The sequence below is a fragment of the Heloderma suspectum genome, chromosome 17, assembly GCF_057233095.1.
Source record: "Heloderma suspectum isolate Gila_16-S chromosome 17, 16-S_ref, whole genome shotgun sequence".
NCBI classification, from domain to species: domain Eukaryota; kingdom Metazoa; phylum Chordata; class Lepidosauria; order Squamata; family Helodermatidae; genus Heloderma; species Heloderma suspectum.
In genome coordinates this window covers 1,199,692-1,221,662 of record NC_139474.1, presented here as the reverse complement: position 1 = coordinate 1,221,662, position 21,971 = coordinate 1,199,692, and the positions used below count along the sequence as shown (strand labels likewise).

General features: G+C 47.4%; 1 long non-coding RNA gene across 1 annotated transcript; it reads right to left on the bottom strand.

Moving 5' to 3' along the window:
* Positions 1 to 8,521: 8,521 nt before the first annotated feature.
* Positions 8,522 to 15,292, bottom strand: LOC146334145 (uncharacterized). Its single transcript, XR_014786313.1, has 5 exons — positions 14,934 to 15,292; positions 14,287 to 14,387; positions 13,607 to 13,869; positions 10,711 to 10,784; positions 8,522 to 9,476 (listed from the first exon to the last, which is right to left on the bottom strand). It is a non-coding gene; the product is annotated as an uncharacterized LOC146334145 (long non-coding RNA).
* Positions 15,293 to 21,971: the final 6,679 nt, after the last annotated feature.

The window sequence follows — 21,971 nt, the reverse complement described above, 5'->3', positions numbered from 1 at the left end:
GCCCTATAGAAATAAACAGTCCAGTACAAATGCAGAGCAAATGCACCCCAGAGAGATTCCTAGAAAGCCAATAGATGACGTGAGTGAATGACACAAGCTACAAGAGAAAACACCCACTGCCCTGAAAAGTGACACAACCATTTCCCCAGATTCACCTCCTCTTACTCTGCATCCCGGCTCCCTCTATCAAAACTTGGGCTGCAAACTTCTTGGGGCAGAGACACATCGTCTGTTTTAACAACAGCAACACAAACAACTTCATCACTTCCATCTCAGCCACTCCTCTACTTTCTGCATACTATCAAACTCTAGATTGCAAACTCACTGGCTGCCTGTTTGTTTTCTGCTTATATTACAAAAAACATAAAGCACCACGTAAAGCGCCATCGTACAGTGACGGCACGATATAATAACACTAATCATGACGGTATCATTAACTGGTCCTTCGTAAGAAGTCAGGGGGTCTTGAACCCGGGACTCTGGGAGCAGCCCTCCTCCTCCTCCTCCTCCTTGCCTCCCCTTCAGTGCCTTGCTCTGAGGGATCCTTCCTCAGATGGCTGCAGTCCTGTGCACATCGGCCTGGAAGGAAGCTCCCTTGGGTGCTGCTGCTTCCAAGGAAACACACACGCGGAGGACTGCACCTTCAGCAGCCTGCACATTGTGCCGCGGTTTTTGGTTGGTTCTGTTTTAGTAAGTCTAGGTTCCTGCTATCTTCATCGGGCAGTCGTAAGAAGGCTTACTCAGAAGCAAGTCCCGTTGACTTCAAGGAGACTTACTCCCTAATATGTCTGCATGGGCTTGCAGCCCTGAGCAATGAGGACCAACCCACTAAGCTCCAAAGCAAGCTTTTGAGTTCACCAGCAGCCTTCTTCAGGGTGGGGGTTAACGAAACAGAGGGGGTCAGGAGGGAACACGGGCGGGGGGTGGGGGAATATGTTCCTGTGCAAACTGCAGGTGGAAACGTCGAGATGGATCTTCCCTTCTATCCCCATCCCTGGCTGTTGCTTGCTTAGCTACGACCTAGCCTAAAGAAGAGCTCTGGCAGGCTGTAAAGCTTGCTCCTGCTTTGCGATTGTTAGCTGTCCCTCACAATGCCTTGAAGGTGGCAATCCTGCACTCGTGGACCTGGGAGCACGTGGCCCTTGAGGCCGTGGTTAGGGATGGTGCGGTGCACAGGTGGCACCGGCGCTGCTGCTCCTGCTGCCAGGGTGGCCCAAGACATTCTGCTGCCCAAGGCAGAGGGCGAGGTGGTGCCCGCTCCAAGCACAAAAGCCCCCTGGGCCGGCAGTGGGCGATGGGGCAGCATCCTCCACTGCGCCGGAGGGCAGCAGGGCAGCTCGGGGCTGCAGGGCAAGCCTGGCACACACAGCTCTCTCCTCCAACACCTGGCTGCTGCCTCCCAGCCTTTCTGATTCTCACACAGGGGGTTCTGAGTCCAGAGTCCCAGATGTTGGTTGATACAGGAACGTGGAGCTTTGTTGCACATATTGTAACAGCTGAGCATTCTACACATGCTAGGAAAAAAATCAGAAATAAAACTCTGAAGAACATATTCCCCTCATACAAGTCTATTGACCCCACTTGGTTCTTGGTCATTGCACCTAAAAAGGGATATTGTCAAGTTGGAAAAACAGAAAAAAAGGGCAACTAAAATGAGCAACTCCTGTATGAGGAAAGGTTACAACTTCTGGGACTGTTAAGCTTAGAAAAAAGTCAAGTAAGGGGAGACACGGTAGAGATGTACAAAACTATGCATAGCGTGGAGGCAGTGGATAGGGTTCGGGTCTCAGAATACTATAACCCAAAGGAGTCACCTAATGAAGCTGAATGGTGGGAGATTCAGGACAGAGAAAAGGAAGCCCTTCTTCACGCAGCACATTGTTAAACAATGGAATTCACTTCCACAAGATGCAGTGATGGCCACCGACTTGGATGGCTTTAGAAGGGGACTGGACAAATCCCTGGAGGATAAGGCCATCAATGGCTGCTAGTCCAGGATCAGAGGTCTCAACGCCAGGTGCTGGGCAACAACAGCAGGAGGCTGCTATCGCCCTCATGTCCTGCTTGTGGGCTTCCAGCACGGCAATTCTTATGGAGCAAGAAGGACTCTGGCTGCATCCCATTGCAGGCAGGGGAAGAGCAGTGGCTGGCATTCCCTGTGGAAGGGCTTGCTGCTTTGGTGCTCTTAAAGTGGCCAGCAAAGAGTCCCTGATCAGGCTGCCCACTTGGCACTGGCACCAGCACCGCCTGTTAAAGATAAGCTTCTGGTTTGAGAAAAGGAAAGGATGCAGGGTCTTGCAATATTTTCGGGTTCTGTGTGATTGTTTCCCTTCCATCAGTAACGCACCCTGTCTAAATAGCATGGTTTTGTTCATTTTCCCAGATGAGTGCCTTACGGCAGATGAAATGGATGAGAAAAGGCATCAGAACATCATCTATCAGTACCTGTGTCATCTAGAGGAAGCCAAACAGTGAGGCTGCAATTGCCATGGTGGTGTGAGGGTCTCGGAGTGCCCACAGACTGCAGCTTCCCAGACTCCCCCACTTCGGGGTTGGGCAGCCAGGCTGTGGAGGTACAGTCTGGCACCTTACAACTGCAGGGCTTAAGATTCTGGCTTGTTGGGAGAGGAACAATCCAGAGTTTCCGGTTTGGATGTCATACTCAACCAGGGCTGCACCCCCCCCCACCCCCCCCCACCCCACCCCACCCCACCCCCCGCCAGCAGCCAAAGCGTCTGCAGCCAAAATTCCAGCAATTCTGCTGAGAAACCGGGCACACAGGGAGTGGGCCGTGTGTTGCCCGAGTGTCCCTGGCTCGTTTCTCCTTTGCCACTGGCAGGCAGAGCCGGCGGGAGCGACTGAGCAGGGCATACCAGCGCGGTTGCTCGTTCACCGTAAAAAATCTGGCTTATTATGTCTGAAAGCAGCTGTCGCCTTACAGCCTTCAGCGTGGCTGCGCATGGTGATTGTGCCCTTTTCTGGTCATCCTATCTTTATGAAGGATATTGTGGAGCAGAGGAAACCCCTCTCAGCCCAAGGATTGCAACAGCACCTGCCCACCCAAGTTCCCCAGCAACTGGTGTACACAGGCTCACTGCCTCTGGTACTGGAGGTAGTATTCTGGTTCCAGCCATATTTCCCCGGGACACCCACAAGCATGGTGTGAACAGAAATGGCATTAGCCCTGGCTCGCCACCTCCTCATTGACCCCAGGAGATGCCGCCTTCCAGATGTTGCACTACAACTCCCACCATCCTCAAGGGCCAGGCTGGTGGGGAATGATGGGAGCAGTCTAACACAGCTGCTGGACTGGTAGAGAAGGCTGCAGTAGCTCCATTCTGGTGCTATCCTCCATGTGCCCAAGAGCTCCAGCTATTGGGTAGTACAGAAATGTAGTAATAAATAATGTGCATGTATATGTAACTTTTCAGTATTGTATCTTAAAGCTCTGCACTTTTTCTCCCTTGCTGCAGCAGCACAGTTGACAGGAATCGCAGGAGTTTCAGTATATTGACAGCCTTATATTTATCCATGGAAGTTCATCGAGGGTTTAAGATTAGTTGTAATTATCCAACAGCACAAGAGACAACTCTACAAATGGACATCACCAGATGGTCAATATCGAAATCAGATTGATTATGTCCTTTGCAGCCAAAGATGGAGAAGCTCTATACCGTCAGTCAAAACAAGACCTGGAGCTGACTGTGGCTCAGATCATGAGCTTCTTGTTGCAAAATTTCAGCTTAAATTGAAGAACGTAGGGAAAACCACTAAACCATTCAGGTATGACCTAAATCATATCCCTTATGAATATACAGTGGAGGTGAGGAATAGATTTAAAGGATTAGACCTGAAAGACAGAGTGCCTGAGGAACTATGGACGGAGGTCCGTAACATTGTTCAGGAGGCAGCAACGAAATCCATCCCAAAGAAAAAGAAATGCAAGAAAGCAAAGTGGCTGTCTAATGAGACTTTACAAGTAGCTGAGGAAAGAAGGGAAGCGAAAAGCAAAGGAGAAAGGGGAAGGTATATCCAACTGAATGCAGAGTTCCAAAGAATAGCAAGGAGAGAAAAGAAAGCCTTCTTAAATAAACAATGCAAAGAAACCGAGGAAAACAACAGAATGGGAAAGACTAGAGATCTCTTCAAGAAAATTGGAGATCTCAAGGGGACGTTTTGTGCAAAGACGGGCATGATAAAGGACAAAGGCGGCAGGGACCTAACAGAAGCAGATGAGATTAAGAAGAGGTGGCAAGAATACAGAGAAGAACTATACAGGAAAGATCTGAATGTCCCTGATAGCCAGGAGAGGGCGGTCACTGAACTTGAGCCGGACAACCTCGAGAGTGAAGTCAAGTGGGCCTTAGGAAGCATTAGTAACAACAAAGCTAGCGGAGATGACAGTCTTCCAGCTGAGCTATTTAAAATCCTAAAAGATGATGCTGTGAAAGTGCTGCACTCAATATGCCAACAAATTTGGAACACTCAACAGTGGCCACAAGACTGGAAAAGGTCAGTTTACATTCCAATTCCAAAGAAGGGCAACGCCAAAGAGTGTTCAAACTACTGCACAATTGCGCTCATTTCACATGCCAGCAAGGTGATGCTCAAAATCCTACAAGCTAGGCTTCAGCAGTATGCGAACCGAGAACTACCGGAAGTACAAGCTGGGTTTCGAAGAGGCAGAGGAACTAGAGATCAAATCGCCAACATTCGCTGGATCATGGAGAAAGCAAGAGAATTCCAGAAAAACGTCTCTTTCTGCTTCATTGACTACGCTCAAGCCTTTGATTGTGTGCATCACAACAAACTGTGGCAAATTCTTAAAGTGATGGGAGTACCAGACCACCTTACCTGTCTCCTGAGAAACCTGTACGAGGGTCAAGAAGCAACAGTAAAAACCAGACATGGAACAACCGAGTGGTTCAAAATTGGGAAAGGAGTACGACAAGGCTGCATATTGTCACCCTGCTTATTTAACTTATATGCAGAGTACATCATGAGAAACGCTGGGTTGGATGAATCACAGGTCGGAATTAAGATTGCCGGGAGAAATATCAACAACCTCCGATATGCAGACGATACCACCCTAATGGCAGAAAGTGAAGAGGATCTAAAGAGCCTCTTGTTGAGGGTGAAAGAGGAGAGTACAAAAGCTGGTTTGAAACTCAACATTAAAAGAACTAAGATCATGGCATCTGGCCCCATCACTTCCTGGCATATAGAAGGGGAAGAAATGGAAGCTGTGACAGATTTTACTTTCTTGGGCTCCAAGATCACTGCAGATGGTGACTGTAGCAACGAAATTAAAAGATGCTTGCTCCTTGGGAGGAAAGCTATGGCAAACCTAGACAGCTTAGTAAGAAGCAGAGACATCACCTTGCCGACAAAGGTCCGTCTAATCAAAGCTATGTTTTTCCCAGTAGTAATGTATGGCTGTGAGAGCTGGACTATAAGGAAGGCTGAGCGCCGAAGAATGGATGCTTTCGAACTGTGGTGCTGGAGAAGACTCTTACGAGTCCCCTGGACTGCAAGGAGGTCAAATCAGTCAATCCTAAAGGAAATCAACCCTGAGTGCTCATTGGAAGGACAGATACTGAAGCTGAAGCTCAAGTATTTTGGCCACCTAATGCGAAGAGAAAACTCTCTGGAAAAGACCCTGATGCTGGGAAAGACTGAAGGCAAAAGGAGAAGGGGACGGCAGAGGATGAGATGGCTAGATAGCATCACCGATGCAATGAATATGGACTTGAGCATGCTCCGGGAGAGAGCGCAGGACAGGAAGGCCTGGCGTGCTATGGTCCATGGGGTCACGAAGAGTCGGACACGACTGAACGACTGAACAACAACATTTTCCCTTATCTGTCGATAACATGCTGGTACTGTAAGGGAATTTTAACAAAATTAATGCACTTACATTAAACACATTTACATAAATTAATAACAAGGTTTCTGGAAGGTGTCATTCTTTTTGTTGCCTTTGTGACCTTATCTGCTTAGTTAATTTTTCAACTAACAAAATGCATGACTATTTACAGAGCTGTAGATTCTTTCCAATTCTTTGCTCTTAGTTGACGGGACTCCACCATCATAAAAGCCACATTTCTTTGTCTGGTAAATGTTTAAGGCCACTAAAGATAGATAACAATGTCAACTTAGGATCCATGTGTACTTCCCCTCTTATTATATTACTCCTTCCCTCCAGAAGTCATGTATTTGTCTACACTCCATCTACATATGTTGGTACATACCCCTCCAACAGGTTGATGTTTCATATATATAACTTAAAGTTATCAGGGTTAAATACCACCACTCTACTACCCTCAAGAAATTTTCCATAGTTTTGGTGACACTGAACGATACGGTCTTTAAACCCTTCTTCCATTCAATTTCTTTTCCTCAATCTTTTCTTGTATGTCACATTCCCATATTTCTTTCAGCCCCATGGTTGTTCCCCTTGATTCCATAAGTAATATCCTATGTATGTTGGATATGAGGCCTTTGGCTGGCAGTTCAGATACAAGCATCAATTGTGCAAATGTCACTGTAGTCCACCCAGAGAAGGGCCTTCAGTGTGGTGGTTCCCTTTCTGTGGAATTCCCTGCCTCTGGAGGTCAGGCAGGCATCAACACTGGGTTATTTTCGGTGCCTCCTGAAAAAAGCATTTTTCAGGAAGCCTTCCTTGGTTAACCAGCCTTGGTTTTATTGACAGTTTTTTAAAGAATAATTTTAACATGTTTCATTCTTTTTATCTTTTGTTCATTTTATCTCTTGTTGTTCACTGCTCCATAATCTTAGATATGGAGCAGTATGGAAATGTTATAAAAGGCCTGTTTCTGAACTATAGGGTTGGTACCTGGAATAATTACCAGTTTACCTTTGTGTTACCTAACTGGTCCTTCAGTTATGAACTTGTTTTGGAGGTAACTTCCAAAAATAAATCCATTAACCTAAATAATCTGACCTATTTCTAGGTGCTAAATTGAGAACATTTGTCTTTGTCATAAAAACTCAGATGTAGTAAGACTAGTATAAGAGGGAAAACAAATGGAGATAATATGTTGCCATTTTCTACAAATTTTAAGTGAGCTAGATGCGAGAAGGGATTAGCAATCACCTCTAAACCTTTATTTTTGCTAATTCCATATTTATCCAGTGGCGTTATTCATTCACATGAATTAGATTTATCACCTGCCTAATGTGTGAATGTCTCCAAGTATAGTTGTATATTTAATATGCCTATTCCTCCATTTTTTGAATGTCTGTATAAGATTTTTTTTTAATCATTCTATATTTTAAATTATGAATAAATTTGTTTATAATTTCCTGCCAGTTTAACCAATTATGTGGGATTGCAATGGGCAGAACCTGAAATAGGTAGAGTCTGGGAAGACTTGCCACTTTCACCACCTCCACCCAGCCAAGAGAGATTAATGCTGGTCCAATTCTTCATGTCTTTTATTTGGTTAATTAATGGGGAAATAATTTATTTGGTTAGCTTTGGGAGGTTTACAATGACAGAATCTTCATTCACCCTATATTGCTAGAAAATTGATTCAAATGGGATGTGTATAGAAATCCATTTCCCCCCACTCTGACTACTGACGCCCCTGTAATCATTACATTAACTTATTAATGAATATAAACTTCCCCTTAAGCTTGATTTTGGCAGAGGGGGAACCCCTTCCATGCACACCCATGCTGAGGAGCTTCACGCATTTGCTCTGACAAGGAAAGACTAGAGTGTGAAGATTTTCCCCACTACAAATTACTTAATAAAATATACCAACACTTCCCTACAACTTCTTATATTACAGCACTCTCTCTGCATCAGTCCCTTGTTCTAGTGTCAGATCTACGTGAGTTCGTGTGAATACCGTGCCAATTGACGAGGAAGTTGCAAATGGAGCAGACAATGTAATTCTAGAAGGTTGAGGCTGCCGAGAACACATCAGATTCACAAGAAAAACGCGGCAGTTAATGAAGAAAACTCTCCGTGTGAATCTGATGTGTTCTCCTCGGCGGCCTCGACCTTCTAGAATTCCCTCTTCCATTATCTGCTCCGTTTGCAGCTTCTTCTTCAATTGGCACATTATTCACACGTAATGAAAACCCAGAGGATGGGTTGAGTATAGGCTTAATCGTATGTTGTTACGTCTGTCATGTGTTAACCATGCACAAACCAGGAAGGGAACCCATTGTTTGTTGATGGGTTGTGAACTCTGAGTTTAACAACTCAGTTAAACCATAGTGCAGGGCTCGCACTTGACCACAACCTGCAATTCAGTGACAACCCATGCCCAACCCATACTTTGTTGTTATGTGCAATGCATGTCTATATCTGCCTTTGGGGATCAGCTGAAGTTGGTTTCATTTTTTTTGCGTCCCAGTTAAGTGATTACAAACCTGGTTCTGATAGTTGATGGAAAATCTGGTGCGACTTACACCAGAGCTGCTTTATACAGGGAATGCATGGCAACACAGCACTTCGTATTGGAGGCAATAAATGCAGGCTAGAGCTAATTTAGAAGTTCAATTCAACTTAATTTATTAATGCTCTAAGACACATCATTAGAGAAGCTAGCAATGTTTAACTACAAGCCCCCCATAAAGCTGGGTGTGTGAATATAAGTGAGCAAAAGCGTGAGACATAGTTAACTGCTTCCTCTCTGGATAGACCACATGTTGCTTGTTGCAGAGGCAAGAGGAGGGGAAGGAGGAAGGGGAGGGAGCATGGAAAAGGAACTCACTAGACAAGGAGAATGAACAAGATAAGCGGCGGTCGATGCAACACATTCTCTATCATCCCCAAGTGGCTGGAACCATACGGAGTTGTTCCTACTATCAAATACTGATCACCCTCAAAATTACAAACCCTCAGAGTGCTCTCAGCCCCCTCTGACACCAAAAGACAGGGCTTGGAGACTTTCCACCACTCAGAGCTAGGAACCCCAGCTCACCATGAGACAGGAATAAGGCCTAACCATCTTTCCGACATACAAGACAGACCATTATTACTGGAAGTCCAATAGTTTCTTCAAGGCTTCCTTAGTGCCTCCCTTCGTTCTGTCAGTCCTCTTCTGTCCTTTTCTCCTACTTTCTCTGAGTTCTGAGGTTTGTAAAGCTGCTTTCTTTCCCACTGTTTAGGCTTCTCTGCTTTCTTCGCTATGCTGTTCTTTCTCAGCTGCACTTGGTTTCATTTCGGTGTAAAGGGCTAAAGGTCAACTCAACCAACGCTTGCCCTGGAGCTTATGACACTGGTGTTATCTTTAGAAAAAATCAGCTTTCATGGGAAGCCCCAGAAGTACTTTATGTTTGTATTGCTCCTGTAAAAATGGAGCGACCAATGAGGCTACAAGTTCTCAAGGAATAGATCCTGAAAGAATTGTGAACCACTTCCTTCGTATTCCATGTTCCACTGAATTCTCGTTGGCTGAAGTCTTTGGCTGGCCCAGCGAAAGCAGCATCCGGAGTCCCTATGTGGAGGAGAAAGACAAGCTGGGGCTGAGGAGTGAAAACGCACAAGTACACAGAAGGAGGAACAAAAACACCAGAACTAACACCGGGAAAAAGTCACTCATTTCCATATCCATAGGGAGACCTATGAGATTCTAAGTGATCTGGATAGACTGGAGTGTTGGGCAGAAAACAACAGAATGACATTTAATAGGGATACATGCCAAATTCTGCACCTAGGAAAAAGAAACCAAATGCACAGTGACAAGATGGGGGATACGTGGCTCAACCACACTACAAGTGAGAATGATCTTGGAATTGTTGTCGATCACAAGCTGAATATGAGCCAACAATGTGATGTGGCTGCAAAAAAGGCAAATGCTATTTGGGGCTGCATTAATAGAAGCATAGCTTCCAAATCCCGGGAAGTACTAGTTCCCGTCTCCTCAGCACTGGTTAGGCCTCATCTGGAGTACTGTGTCCAGTTCTGGGCACCACACTTTAGGAGGGCTGCAGACAAATTGGAGATGGTTCAGAGGAGGGCAACAAAGAGGATCAGGGGACTGGAAACAAAGCCCTATGAAGGGAGACTGAAAGAACTGGGCATGTTTAGCCTTGAGAAGACTGAGGGGAGACAGGATAGCACTCTTCAAGTACTTGAAAGGCTGTCCCAGAGAGGAAGGCAAGGATTTCTTCTCGACCATCCCAGAGTGCAGGACATGGAATAATGGGCTCAAGTTACAGGAAACCAGATTCCAGCTTAACATCAGGAAAATCTTCCTGACTGTTAGAGCAATATGACAATGGAACCAATTACCTAGGGGGGTGGTGGGCTCTCCCACACTGGAAGCGTTTAAGACAAGGCTGGACAGCCATCTGTCAGGGATGATCTGACTTGGATTCCTGCATTGAGCAGGGGGTTGGACATGATGACCTTGTAGGCCCCTTCCAACCCTACTATTCTATGACCTGACTTTTCACATCTCCTTCAAATTGAAACTGGATTTCAATAGGCTTTCCTTTTTTTTTTTTTTTTTAGTGTGGCCGGGACCGGGGGCTGGGGGGACATGGGGGACAGTGTTAAGTGCCGGATCTACTCTTTGGCCTGGCCAAAGGAGCATCCTGTGCCAGGGGAGATGGGCTCTGTACAAACTCGCCACAGAGCAAAGGTATGGGGAAGACCCAGAGCTTATATAAACCAGGTCTGTGGATATGTAGCCCCAGCTGAATTGAGTCTGGCTCAACTGTACTCACAGTGGGTTCTTCCTGCTCATGAGTAGGCCCTTCTAGCTTTGACCCTTCTGATGAGCCGTGGCACCTTGACCCTTCTGACGCTCCGTGGCAGCGAAAGCAGCAATTAGAAAAGAAAAAAAGCTTTAACCATTCCTGCAGGGCGGGTTCTTCCTCCTCATCAGTAGACTCTTGCATCCGAGTAGGCCCTTCGCGCCTTGACCCTTTTAGCGCTCCACAGTAATAAACTCAGCCACCCCCATGAAGGGGAGGGTTGCCTAGCATGTGTGAAATGCAGGTCTAAAGTGAGGGACCCCTAGGAAGCTGAGGCCTGAGCGGTATCTGCGCATCTCAGCAGGAAGCCAACCTGTCCCCGGGAAGGGGCAAATTATCTCGCAGGTCTGAACCACCGAAGTCAGCCAAGAGGGGGAGACTTCCCACGCATACTGAGAGCCAGTGTGGTGTAGCGGGGCTAGAGTGTTCGACTGGGAGCCAGGAGATCTGGGTTCTAGTCCCCGCTCGGCCATAGAGGCTCACTGGGTGACTGGGTCACAGACTCTCAGCCCAGCCTACCTCACAGGGTGGTTGTTGTGAGGTTAAAATGGAGAGGAGGAGGATTATGTACGCCACCTTGGGTTCCTCTGAGAGGAAAAAAGGTGGGAGATAAATGTAATAAATAAATAACCTAAATAAAGACGTGAACTACATCTCCAACCTGAGACAGCTCCATAAAATGGAGTGACCACGCATGTCTATACCACACCATCTTGCTGGGTTTCAAAGGAGGCTTCCCACGTATGCATTAAAGAGGGCTGTAAACTCAACCATCCCCATGAAGGGGAGGTGCCCTGGAACGTGTGGACCCCAGCTCACTGCTGCATCATCCCCAGGAATGGGGAGGTGGCCGGGCGGGGGTGAATCCCAGGAACAAAGACAGGTATCCCCATAAAGAGGAGGCTTCGCAGGCATGCATTAAACAGAGCTCTAAGCTCAACCATCCCCATGAAGAGGCGGCTTGCCAGGCATGTGAGAAGCACAGCTCTCCCCAGGAAGAGGAGGGTTGCGTGACTTGCGTGAAGTCCAGGTCTAACCTAGGGAAGCCCCATGGAGTGGAGTTGCCAGGGATGTGCTAAACAGAGCTCGAAACATAGCCATCCCCACAGGGGAGAGGCTTGTTAAGCATGCGTGAACGCTAGGTCTAAGGTAAGACATCCTCATGAAGAGGATGCATGCCTGGCAGGGGGGCAACTCAGCTCAAAGCAAAGCAATTCCCTTCAAGGCGGGTCTTGCCAGGCACAGGTGAACACCAGCAGGAAGCTACCGCTACGAAAGGCGCAGCTGTCTTAGCCTGTGCTATGAAAACGCAGAAGAGCCCGTGGCACCGTAAAGACTAACGGTGTTTTAATACGAAGGCATGAGCTTCCGTGGGCCAAACCCACTCTGACATATGCAGGAATGGAGAGGGACAAGACGGAAAAGTCAGCGACGGGTAGGCAGAAGGGACACGTTCCATTTCACGTTGCAGGGGACTTCTCCAATATTAAGGACAGTGAAGTGCATGATGGGACCTGGACTCTACACGCTGTAAGCACTCAGCAGCTCGGACGATCTGTTCAAGCCAAGTTCCAAGGCGTGGAACTTAAACAATGAATGTCCACTCCGGAGTCTCATGCTGAATTCTGTCTCTGGAGTTCCTCTGTTGCAAGACAGCCACTTCGAGGGCCGTAACAGAATGACCTGAAACGCTGGAAGGCTCTTCCACAGGTGTGCCAGGGACACAACCGGACACCACTAGACAGCTCCACAATGGACACAGAAACACCTCATCCTACCAGAAGCCCACAGGCCACTATGCATCCCTACACGCCTCAAGCTACCCACCTGGACACACCACACGATCCACTGTCTACAGCCAGGCCCTGCGATACAAGCGCATTGGTTCCTGTCCCTCTGACAGAGACTCAACCCGACAGGACCACTCTAAGCAGGCAACAACACTGCAACCCGGCCTTGCAACTAACACCGCTACCAGCAAACTGTGGAGGAGCCTTTCAGCGCTTCAGGACAGTCGGGAACAGTCCTCCAAGTGGCTGCCTTGCAACAGAGAAACTAGAGACACAGAATTCAGCATGAGGCCTCACAGCCGACATTCATGGTTAAGTTCCGCACCTTGGAACTTGGCTCGAACAGATCGGCGGAACGGGTGAGTCACGACAGTGTGCACAGCCCAAGTCCCATCTTGCAGTTCACTTTCCTTAATATTGTAGACGTCTCTTTAAATTGAAATGGAATGGCTGCTGTCTGCCCACCTGTCACTGAGTTTTCCATCCTGTACCTATCCATTCCTGCATCTGACTGAGTGGGTTAGGCCCACGGAAGCTCATGCCTTAGTAATGAAGAACTGTTCGTCGTTAAGGTGCCACAGATTCTTTTTCAGGAAGAAGCTAAGATTTCCCCATGAAGAGGAGGCTTTCTGGAAGGTGGGACCCCGAGCTGGAACTAGAGCCATCCCCATGAAGGGCAGGTGAGACTGGCCTCTGGTCACAGCACCTGGGAACCTCAGCAACCAGCCAAGATGCCCCCATGAAGGGGAGAATTATCTCCCAGATATGAACCACAGGAGTCAGCCAAGAATGGGAGACTTCCCACGCATGTGTGAGCTACATGTCTAAGCTGAGACGGTCCCATAAGGCGGAGTGGCCAGGCCTGACTTCAACCCAGCACTAAGGTGAGGTATAGACAAGGCTTCACAGGCATCTATTAAACAGCCATCCCCATGAAGGAGGCGGCCTCCTGGCAGGTGTGAATCCCAGTACTAAGCCCAGCCAGCAATGAGCATAGATATCCCCATGAAGGGGAAGATGTCCAGTACTGTGTGAACAGCTGGGAGCATTGCAATCCCCATGAAGGGGAGGCTCACCTTGCATGTGTGCACCCCATCTCGGAAATGAGACAGTCCAATTACGGGCAGTTTGTCAAGGCACCTGCGAACCCCAGGACTAAGCTAAACCGTCCGTCCACATGAAAGGAAGGTGCGACTGGCCTGTGGTAACAGCAAAGTTTCCACACATCCCCAGAACGGAAGCTGCATTTCGCCGTTCCTTCAGTGCATCTACGAGGAGGAAGCACACGAGGCGCCCAGGAAGTCTTCGGCCGGCCCAGCCAAAGCAGCGTCCCGAGCCCCTATGTGGAGGAGACAGACAAGCTGGGGCTGAGGAGTGAAAACGCAGAATTACACAGAAGGAGGAACAAAACCACCAGAACTAACACAGGGAAAAAGTCCCTCATTTCCACATCCATAGAGGGACCTGGATTTTCAGATCTCCCTCAAACTGAAGCTGGATTTCAATAGGCTTTCTTTGATGATTTGTTTTTTTTTTTTTAGTGTGGCCGGGACCGGGGGCTGGGGGGACATGGGGGACAGTGTTAAGTGCCGGATCTACTCTTTGGCCTGGCCAAAGGAGCATCCTGTGCCAGGGGAGATGGGCTCTGTACAAACTCGCCACAGAGCAAAGGTATGGGGAAGACCCAGAGCTTATATAAACCAGGTCTGTGGATATGTAGCCCCAGCTGAATTGAGTCTGGCTCAACTGTACTCACAGTGGGTTCTTCCTGCTCATGAGCAGGTTCTTCCAGCCTTGATCTCTTTGATGGTTTGCCTCACAGCACCTTAACCCTTTTGATGCTTTGTAGCACTGAAACTTAAAAAAAAAAAACTCTTCAAGAATTCTGCATGGCTGGTTCTTCCTCATGAGTAGACTCCTGCATCTGACCAGAGTCTTCCAGCCTTGACCCATTTAGCCCTCTGCTTTGCGAAATGAGCTATTAAAAAGTTAGAAAGTAAAATCTTGAGGACCTGGTTCTTCTGACACTTTCTCCAAGCAAAGCAGGCAGTTTTCCACTGAGCACTGGCCCCATCCCTTAACCCCTCAAAACTCTGTAGCATTCAAAGCTCTGCGGCATTCAAAGGACTGATAAAAAAAAACCCACGGGGTATACGGGAAGTGCAGGAATGGACCCCCAACTTTATTCAATCGTGGGCTCCAGATGGGGGGGAAGCCATGAATTCATCTTCGCCTCTGTTAATTTAGAGTATTGCGGGTATTGGGTGATTTATGGCAGAGGCCTGTCTTGAACGGGGGGTTGGGGGTTCCTGAGATTGTTGAGAATTAAGGACTGAATGGTGGAGGAGGCAGCGTTTCAGACCCAGGCAGTAAGACTTCCAGAGGCCACATCGAGCCACTCACCCCGCTTGATGGCCCTGGGGGACCCAGGTATATTCAGCCACCCCGTTGGCCTGGACGGTCACTCGCCCGCCCACGCACCGCATGCGGCAGCTCTGCAACACGGACAAAATCTGTCCTGAGGGCCGTCTTTCAACAGACTGCATCCAGGAAAAGGCTCTGCCCGTGTAAAACCCTCACATGAAAACAAGCTGCTTCCTAACGCGTGGGCAGCGGGTCCCCGCAGGCCTCAGCTCTGCACTTTTCCCTCAGCGCTCGCCGAGCCGCGATAACACGCCGCTCACCAACCAGCAACCTCCTGCCTCGCCGGCGGCCAGAGACGGACTGACGCGCTGCAGCTGCCCTTTCCCGCTCTTTCCGCCAGGCTACACCCCGCAGCCAATCAGAGTCGACGTTACCCGCTCCAGGCCCCTCCTGGTCATATTGAACGCCATTCCCCCCCCTCCCCGTTGGGAACATCGCTAAGCAACCAGGGTCTCAGGGACCATCTTCAAATCAAAATACCCGCATCGACTAAACAGATGTTTTCCAGAGAAAGCCGTTCCAAATGGAAATCGAGTGGTTTTGGGGAGCAACTGCTATGACCCCTAACGCAGCCGATCCTAGGGGTCGTCGCCAAACAGACAAAGAAATCCGAATGAAATAAGTAAAAGGCGACTGCAGTCTTAACATAATGATCGATAAGCGCCATGTCCAAATGGCTGACGCATGCGAGGGTTACTAAAACTGTCTGGGATTATTTTTGTCCTCACAGTCCCCCGCGGCAAAAGCGCCTTACAAATCTCCCGTACTTCTGAATGGCCATAGGAATACATTGGAATCGTGGCAGCCGCCCCACAGAAAACAGCAGCGGCCCCAATGTTCCTCATGTGTGCAATGAAAGTGTGCCTACAAATACCCACAGGCAGCGGTGCCCCAGCAATGCCCCCTCCTTGCGCAGGGCCCTAACATCCAGGTGGCCACAGATGGACACAAACAGCGTAGGGGGTTTATGGGCACCAGTGCCAGAGACAAGACGAACTATTAAACAAGTTAATGTATTAATGGGATATGCTGTACATGAGGGAATGCTGATATTTATTTTGGGGCTGTCAAGACTGCTGAGTGACAATTCTGGAGGGCTCAAGGCACACTGTAGCTGCTACAAGCCTCTTAATGACATCTTTTACCTCAGGCCAAATTCCCTAAACCTTCACCCCGGCCAAATACACCCACAACCAAATCCAGCTCACCGGCAGAACCTTTTTATGACTCCCAACACTTGTATTTATATTGTCACCAGCCACATGTGGTTACTGCAGAGAGGAGGTATAGTTTAATAGTTTAATATTCAGGCCTTGGCTGTGCACAACGCGCAGTCTTCCTCTGACTCCCAGAGCTTGTATTTATGTTGTATTTATGACCGCTTGGGCAGTTTATCTGGGTTTTGTACCGCCTGCTTGTGTCACCTGGCAAGATTTTAGGGCAGCCCCATGGTATAACGCAGCCTCCCTACACCTGATCGTCAGTAGCCACATAGGGTTACCCCACAGAGAAGGAATAGTTTAACATTCAGGCCTTAGTTATGCACTTTCTCCTCAGCTTTCCTAGTCCTTCTAAACCACCACGCACCAAACACCAGACCTTCTCCCTCACTGACTACCACAGGCTGACTAATTCCAGCTCACTTTTCCCGCTCTTTTCCACCTGGCTACACTCCCCAGCCCCTCAGAATCGACTTTACCTGCTCCCTATGAGATTTCCTCTCCCCAGCACTGCCACCACCTATGGATTAACAAATTAACGGGATATTTGTACATAAGGGAATGCTAATATTTACCGGGGGGGGGGGTCAAAAGACTGCTTAGTGACAATTCTGCAGGACCGAAGAGACACTGTAGCTGCTACAAGCCCCTTAATGACGTCTTTTACCTCAGGCCAAATTCCCTAAACCTTCACCCTGGCCAAATACACCAACAACCAAGTCCAGCTCTTGGGCAGAATTTTTTTGTGACTCCCAACACTTGTATTTATATTGTCACCAGCCACATATGGTTACTGCAGAGGGGAGGTAGAGTTTAATATTCAGGCCTTAGCTGTACACTAGGCGCAGTGTTCCTCTGACTCCCAGAGCTTGTATTTATGTTGTATTTATGACCGCTTGGGCAGTTTATCTGGGTTTTGTACCACCTGCTTGTGTCACCTCTTTCTGGCAAGATTTTAGGGCAGCCTCGTGGTATAACACAGCCGCCCTACACCTGATCGTCACTAGCCACATAGGGTTACCCCACAGAGAAGGAATAGTTTAATATTCAGGCTTTAGCTGTGCACTTTCTCCTCAGCTTTCCTAGTCCTTCTAAAACACCACCCACCAAACAGAAGATCTTCTCCCTCATTGACTACCACAGACTGACTAATTCCAGCTGACGTTTCCCGCTCTTTTCCACCTCGCTACAGTTTCCCGCTCTTTTCCACCTAGCTACACTCCCCAGCCCCTCAGAGTAGGCTTTACCTGCTCCCTATGAGATTTCCTCTCCCCAGCACTGCCACCACCTATGGATTAACAAATTAACGGGATATTTGTACATAAGGGAATGCTAATATTTACGGGGAGGTGGGGTCAAAAGACAGCTTAGTGACAATTCTGGAAGACCGAAGAGACACTGTAGCCCCTACAAGCCTCTTAATGATGTCTTTTGTTGTTGTTCAGTTGTTAAGTCGTGTCCAACTCTTCGTGACCCCCTGGACCATAGCACGCCAGGCCTTCCTGACCTCCGCTCTCTCCCAGAGTGTGCTCAAGTTCATATTCATTGCATTGGTGATGCTATCCAGCCACCTCATCCTCTGCCGTCCCCTTCTCCTTTTGCCTTCAATCTTTCCCAGCATCAGGGTCTTTTCCAGGGAGTTTTCTCTTCACATTAGGTGGCCAAAATATTTGAGCTTCAGCTTCAGTAGCTGTCCTTCCAATGAGCAGTCAGGGTTGACTTCCTTTAGGATGGACCGATTTGACCTCCTTGCAGACCAGGGGACTCGTAAGAGTCTTCTCCAGCACCACAGTTCAAAAGCATCAATTCTTTGGCATTCAGCCTTCCTTATAGTCCAGCTCTCACAGCCATACATTACTACTGGGAAAACCATAGCTTTGATTAGACGGACCTTTGTCGGCAAGGTGATGTCTCTGCTTCTTACTATGCTGTCTAGGTTTGCCATAGCTTTCCTCCCAAGGAGCAAGCGTCTTTTAATTTCATGGCTACAGTCACCGTCTGCGGTGATCTTGGAGCCCAAGAAAATAAAATCTGTCACTGCTTCCATTTCTTCTCCTTCTATATGCCAGGAAGTGATGGGGCCAGATGCCATGATCTTAGTTTTTTTAATGTTGAGTTTCAAACCAGCTTTTGTACTCTCCTCTTTCACCCTCAACAAGAGGCTATTTAGATCCTCTTCGCTTTCTGCCATTAGGGTAGTATCGTCTGCATATCTGAGGTTTTGATAATTCTCCCAGCAATCTTAATTCCGACCTGTGATTCATCCAACCCGGCGTTTCTCATGATGTACTCTGCATATAAGTTAAATAAGCAGGGTGACAATATGCAGCCTTGTCATACTCCTTTCCCAATTTTGAACCAATCGGTTGTTCCATGTCTGGTTCTTACTGTTGCTTCTTGACCCTCGTACAGGTTTCTCAGGAGACAGGTAAGGTGGTCTGGTACTCCCATCTCTTTCAGAATTTGCCACAGTTTGTTGTGATGCACACAATCAAAGGCTTGAGCATAGTCAATGAAGCAGAAAGAGACGTTTTTCTGGAATTCTCTTGCTTTCTCCATGATCCAGCGAATGTTGGCGATTTGATCTCTAGTTCCTCTGCCTCTTCGAAACCCAGCTTGTACTTCCGGTAGTTCTCGGTTCACATACTGCTGAAGCCTAGCTTGTAGGATTTTGAGCATCACCTTGCTGGCATGTGAAATGAGCGCAATGGTATGGTAGTTTGAACACTCTTGGGCATTGCCCTTCTTTGGAATTGGAATGTAAACTGACCTTTTCCAGTCTTGTGGCCACTGTTGAGTGTTCCAAATTTGTTGGCATATTGAGTGCAGCACTTTCACAGCATCATCTTTTAGGATTTTAAATAGCTCAGCTGGAAGACTGTCATCTCCGCTAGCTTTGCTTCCTAAGGCCCACTTGACTTCACTCTCTAGGATGTCTGGCTCAAGTTCAGTGACCGCGCTGTCATGGCTATCAGGGACATTAAGATCTTTCCTGTATAGTTCTTCTGTGTATTCTTGCCACCTCTTCTTAATCTCATCTGCTTCTGTTAGGTCCCTGCCTTCTTTGTCCTTTATCATGCCCATCTTAGCACAAAACGTTCCCTTGAGATCTCCGATTTTCTTGAAGAGATCTCTAGTCTTTCCCATTCTGTTGTTTTCCTCGATTTCTTTGCATTGTTCATTTAAGAAGGCCTTCTTGTCTCTCCTTGCTATTCTCTGGAACTCTGCATTCAGTTGGATATATCTTCCCCTTTCTCCCTTGCTTTTCGCGTCCCTTCTTTCCTCAGCTACTTGTAAAGCCTCATCAGACAGCCACTTTGCTTTCTTGCATTTCTTTTTCTTTGGGATGGATTTCGTTGCTGCCTCCTGAACAATGTTATGGACCTCCATCCATAGTTCCTCAGGCACTCTGTCTATCAGGTCTAATCCCTGAAATCTATTCCTCACCTCCACTGTATATTCATCAGGGATATGATTTAGGTCATACCTGAATGGTTTAGTGGTTTTCCCTACATTCTTCAATTTAAGCTTAAATTTTGCAAGAAGCAGGTCATGATCTGAGCCACAGTCAGCTCCAGGTCTTGTTTTTACTGACTGTATAGAGCTTCTCCATCTTTGGCTGCAAAGGACATAATCAATCTGATTTCGATATTGACCATCTGGTGATGTCCATGTGTGGAGTCGCCTCTTGTGCTGTTGGAAAAGAGTGTTTGCTATGATCAGCGTGTTCTCTTGGCAAAACTCTATTAGCCTTTGTCCTGCTTCATTTTGTACACCAAGGCCATGCTTGCCTGTCATCCCGGTGATTTCTTGACTTCCTACTTTAGCATTCCAATCCCCTATGATGAAGAGGACATCTTTTTTTGGTGTTAGTTCTAGAAGGTGTTGTAGGTCTTCATAGAACCGATCAACCTCAGCTTCTTCGGCATCAGTGGTTGGGGCATAGACTTGAATTACTGTGATGCTGAATGGTTTGCCTTGGATTTGTACTGGGATCATTCTATCGTTTTTGAGATTGTACCACAGTACTGCTTTTCCCACCCTTTTGTTGACTATGAGTGCTACTCCATTTCTTCTAAGGGATTCTTGCCCACAGTAGTAGATATGATGGTCACCTGAATTAAATTCGCCCATGCCTGTCCATTTGAGTTCGCTGATTCCCAAGATGTCGATGTTCAATCTTGCCATCTCATGTCTGACCACCTCCAGCTTACCTTGATTCATTGATCTTACGTTCCAGGTTCCTAAACAATATTGTTCTTTACAGCATCGGATTTTCTTTTCACCACCAGACACATCCACAGCTGAGTGTCCTTTGGGCTTTGGCCCAGCCGCTTCACTCTCTCTGGTGCTACTTGGAAATACCCTCTGCTCTTCCCCAGTAGTATATTGGACACCTTCCGACCTGAGGGGCTCATCTTCCAGCGTCATCTCTTTTAGCCTTGGGATACGTTCCAAGGGGTTTTCTTGGCAAGAATACTGGAGTGGGTTGCCATTTCCTTCTCCAGTGGACCACATTTTGTCAGAACTCTCTGCCATGACCTATCCGTCTTGGGTGGCCCTGCACGGCATAGCTTATGGCTTCACTGAGTTACGCAAGCCCCTTTGCCACAACAAGGCAGTGATCCATGAAGGGGAATGATGTCTTTTACCTCAGGCCAAATTCCCTAAACCTTCACCCTAGCCGAATACACCCACAACCAAGTCCAGCTCTTGGACAGAATCTTTTTCTGACTCCCAACGCTTGTATTTATATTGTCACCAGCCACGCATGGTTACCCCACAGAGAAGGTATAGTTTAATATTCAGGCCTTAGCTGTGGACTACGTACAGTCTTCCTCTAACTCCCAGAGCTTTTATTTATGTTGTATTTATGACCGCTTGGACAGTTTATCTGGGTTTTGTACCACCTGCTTGTGTCACCTTCTTCTGGCAAGATTTTAGGGCAGCCTTGTGGTATAATACAGCCGCCCTACACCTGATCGTCACTAGCCACATAGGGTTACCCCACAGAGAAGGAATAGTTTAATATTCAGGCCTTAGCTATGCACTTTCTCCTCAGCTTTCCTAGTCCTTCTAAACCACCACCCACCAAACCTTCTCCCTCACTGACTACCACAAATGAACTCCAAGGGTAGGATCCAATGGGGACCATGTGCACCGAGCCCTTACTGCTGGCAGCCCTTCCAGGGGCAAGCCCTAAACAAGCGGAAACAAGTTTGTACTCTCATACAGTTGTCTTTTTGCCACGGCATACACCACACATCCTGACAGTTAACCCACATTCTGTGGTGCCTGGTTAGGGTTGAAAGGTAAGACAGAAGTCAAATTAATATTTATGTTTTCTCCCTTGTGCTCCTCTTACATGGTTTTACTATATCTCTCAAGAGTCAATGATGGCTCATTGCAAGTGAATGTGTGTTCAGAAGGAGGCTGAAATGGGTCCCCATTGTCAAAATCCTGGCTGAAGGTTTGGGATCTGGCAATGGAAAAAAAGAAAGAAAAGGGAAATTGATGTTTTTAATGTAGAATTTTGTTTTAAACTGATTTTATTATTGTATATCGCCCAGAGTGGCTGGGTGACCAGCCAGATGGGCGATTCGTAAATTTAATAAATAAATAAATAAACAAATAAACAAACACCTCTGTCGATCCTTAGCCCAGCACCCCCCTCCTCAGCTTACCTTGCTTTTGGATTGCGTGATAGATCTGCATGTTAAGTATTAACCGCTTAGAGATGTTATTATCTTGAGCAGGATAGAAGTACGATAAATACATAAAATAAAAAAACAGTAGG